This window comes from Cricetulus griseus, chromosome 5 (assembly GCF_003668045.3).
Source record: "Cricetulus griseus strain 17A/GY chromosome 5, alternate assembly CriGri-PICRH-1.0, whole genome shotgun sequence".
Lineage (NCBI taxonomy): Eukaryota > Metazoa > Chordata > Mammalia > Rodentia > Cricetidae > Cricetulus > Cricetulus griseus.
The window spans coordinates 112,400,315-112,404,596 of NC_048598.1; the positions used below are offsets into that span (position 1 = coordinate 112,400,315).

The window sequence follows — 4,282 nt, forward strand, 5'->3', positions numbered from 1 at the left end:
GATTAGTTTGTCCAAGCTGTTAAGTTTTCAAGTCCCTACATGTTTGTAATGAGCTCCTTACACAGAGGCCACCTCAGTCCCACAATAGAGGCAATAGCAGCACTGCCAAACTTGTTGGTAGTTGTTGGTAGTTGATAGCTGATACTGATGCTCAACTCGATAATTTTAGAATCACAAAAGACACACCTCTGGACATGTCTGTGCAGGATTATCAAGATTAGGTTAACTGAGTTGAGAAGACAACCCCCCTCTAAATGTGTGTGCATCATTCCATGGCTGAGGTCCTGGACTTCATCAAGAGGAAAAAGCACGCCGAGCAAGAACATCCATCTCTCCCAGGTTCCTGACTCCAGAGGCAGTGTGTCCAGCTGCCTCCTCTTAAAAGTGTGGACAAAAATTACTCTTCCCACCGGGCAATGTTGGGACATGCCCTTAATCCCAGCACTCAGGAGGCAGAGGCAGGTGGATCTCTTATGAGGCTAGTTCCAGGACAGCCTCCAAAGGCACAGAGAAACCCTGTCTTGAAAAACAAACAAAACAAAACAAAACAAAACAAAAAAGTTACTCCTCCCTTCCCTAAGTTGTTTTGATCATTAACCTTGTCACAGGAAAAAAAAATTGACTAATATAATAACAATGGTCATATGAAATACAACTATCCTTATGGATGAATCCCTTCAATTTGTTCCTTTAGCTCTACTGTCAACAACTTCCAGTTAGTTTCCCCATAAATGATACAGGACAATGTTCTGCCCAGTAGGAAGCACTTAGACTATCTCACAAGCATCACCCTGTCTTGAGTTGCTTCCCTATATTCTGTCCACACCTTTATAAGTAGTCCCTTCAGTATAATTTACTTAAAGACTAAAATTGAGTTATACATATCTGTTTCAGCCTAGACCCTGCCTGCCTGACAGACCAACATTCAAGAGGTATGTTTCACTGAAAAATAAGTCAAAATAAATAGCTGTTCACAGAAAATTATAAAAAAAAACTTGGAGAGGATTGACACTTTTTATGAAGCTATAAATTATGGACTAAAGTCATAACAGCTGTTAAATCCTAGATAAGATTTCCTGAGTATAGTCGTACTGTGTGCAAACTAGAAACAATGTTCTGGATCATTCTTTTTCCCTGGTCCTGGAGTGATGTCTATATCCTGTTTTGATTTCTCAAATGGGGTCAGGGTGATAGAGGGAGTCCCATTACAATTGTGTATTGAGTTGATTAATGTAGGATTATGTATAAACCAACCCACAATAGTCTAAGAATACTTAATAGAAATTGTATGTCCCTCACTACACATCAGGGTCCCTTAAGAATCATCACAGGAATATTCTCTAGTAAGGTTGTAACCAGAAGGTGAAGGCTTACCATGCACAGCCTAAAGAGAAACAATAGTAATGTGTGAGAAATGCAGTTTAGTAAGAGCCAAATATACAGGAACAAGGGGATCACTCTAGTAAATCACCAAGAAGTAAAGGAAATGCTATAAAAATGATGACCAAGTCCAAGGATATTCACGGTCCCCTAGAGTGCCAATTTTATGTTTGACTCTGCAAATTCAGCAGCTCATACTGGATTCTTTGACATGTTTGTAATTATATCTTTATTGCACAATCCCTACAGTTCACATGGAGCCAGATGTTTTCTCTATCCATCTTCCACCTCCTTCCCCCCAAGACTCAGGGTAATGCAGCCAGGTTAGCAAGAAAACATTTGTTCTTTCACCTCTACCCCCATGCTCAAGATGAGAGACGAGCATTCATTAATTTGTTGCTTCCATGTCTTCATTAAAACCAATTATGTATAGAGACGTTGAGAATATTCATTTATCTGACACATGTATAATTATGACACATGTATAAAGTTTGAATGGTTTTCTCGTGGGAGAATGAAACTCATGGGTCATTTAGTTCTGGAAAAATACAACGAAAAGATTACAATCTGTGCTGATAACCAGTCATGGAGTAAAGCTCTCCAAAGGACACTATAAAGCATTTTAATAGCTTAAGCTTCTTTTTTTTTTCTTTTTATTTTTAAAACAATCTTATTTTACATACCAATCCCAGTTCCCTCTCCATTCCATTCTCCCACTCCACTCACCACCTCCCTGCCTCACCACCCCCATCCATTCCTTGGAGAGCATGAGGCCTCCAATGGGGAATCATCTAAGTCTGCCATGTCATTTGGTGCACTAAGAAGGCCCTCCCCCCTGTATTAGGCTGACCAAGACAACCATCCATAGGGAATGGGCTCCAAAATGCCAGTTCATGCCCTAGGGATAATTACTGGTTCCAATGTCAATGGCCCAATAAACTGTCCAAGCCCCCCAACTGTCACCCACATTTAGGGGGCAGAGTTTGGTCTCATGCAGGTTCCCCAGCTGTCAGTGATCTCCCATTTGCTTGGGTCATCTGTTTCTGTGGGTTTCCCCAATATGGTGTTGACCTCTTTGCTCATATTATCACTCTTCCTTCTCTACAACTGGACTCCTGGAACTCAGCTCAGTGCTTAGCTGTGGATCTCTGCATCTGCACCCATCAGTAACTGGATGGAAGGTTCTATGATGACAATTAATGTAGTCATCAGTCTAATTACAGGGGAGGGACAGTTAAGGTACCCTCTTCACTATTAAATTCTTCATTGTGGTCATCCATGTGAATTCCTGAGAACTAGAAGAAACCATCCTGGGTGAAGTAATCCAGACACAGAAATATAAACATGCTATGTACTCATAAGTGCATATTAGACATAGAGCAAAGGATAACCAGCCTATAGTCCACAACCCCAGAGAAGCCAGGAAACAAGAAGGACCATAAGAGAGACATACATGAATCTGCCAAGAAGGGGAAATGTACAAGATTTCCTGAGTAAACTGGGAGCATTGGGAGAGTAGCAGGAGAGTCGGGCAGGGAGAACAGGAGGAGGGAGGAAAACATGAGGATTTAGGAAGGTGGAGTTAAGCTTCTTTTAAACTATTAAAACATGTCTGTCTTGGAAGGGTGTGGAGCTGTCACAGGGTCTGTGGTCCAGTGGCTGCGGCCCTGGAGAGAGACGCAGTTGGTCCACAGAGGCCTTACACCACCTTGGCACCCGGGTAGGCCGCAGGGGGTGTGGTGCGGCCATAGTGGGGACTAACACTGAGCTCTGCACTAATTGGCACTGGAAGAATCGGTGGGAAATGGCAGATGAGGCTTTGTTTTTGCTTCTCCATAACAAGATGGTGTCCAGAGTATACAAGTCCGCTGAGCAAGGGGAAGTGGAAAATGGACGATGTATTACTAAGCTGGAAAACATGGGGTTCCAAGACGACAAGGATTGATAGAAAAGTGAAAGATACTACAAGGTTTAAGGATGAATTAGACATCATGAAGTTTATATGTAAAGGTTTTGGGCTACAGTATTCAAGAAACAAATTGACAATCTAAAGACAAATCATCAGTATCTATCATTTACATGTGGCTTAATCAGAGGTGGCTTGTCAAACGTGGGAATAAAAAGTATTGTTAACAGCTGAAGTATCTTCAATGACTGCCTGAAAATTTCAGGTAATGATACAGAAGCTGTAGAGCACAGTCAGACACAAGAGAGACTACTACTGTACAAAGTATTGCAAGTACTGATGTCACCTCATCGTTGCTGTCTGTGCTGGAGCATAATTGTTCTCTAACCAGATTCACATAGACCAAATCAAAGTAGATAAAGGGTCCTCCCACCGTGACATAAACTAACTGAACTGTTAGATTTCAATGAACTAGACACCAAGATGTGAGGTTCTTTATTTTAAACATCTTTATTTCCTTAGTGTGATATGTATTGAACCATATTGAGAAGTGATACTCAGGGTGTATTGAATTGCTGTATAGGAAAATATTCACCAATCAGAATAGTTTGTGTTCAAATGACCAAAATTTGTTAAACTTTAAATGTGTTTTAGTTATTTTAAAAACAAACAACTATGCTAAATTAAGTTTAATTTTTATTGTATTGTTTATAATTTATTTCTGTTGAGAGAATTTGTATGCTTATATGAGGTTTTCATTTATACATTGTGCATATATAAATATATATGTTACTCTCTTAGAACAAAAAACATATCATCATCAAGGAAAATAAAAACACACCCTCTGATTGGCTGATGATAGAGAGAACCACTAAGTTTTCCAATGGTATTATATTTACAGCCATGTTAAAAATATGCTAATTCAATGTATCTGAACCATATCTTAATTCTCAAGTTACAACAATTCCAATTATAACATACCTTTAAAAATGTTGA

At 39.8% G+C, this 4,282-nt stretch overlaps 1 pseudogene; it reads left to right on the top strand.

Annotated features, from left to right (window-relative positions):
* The first annotated feature begins 3,184 nt into the window (after positions 1-3,184).
* Positions 3,185-3,572, top strand: LOC100774211 (annotated as a pseudogene).
* The last annotated feature ends 710 nt before the right edge of the window (positions 3,573-4,282 follow it).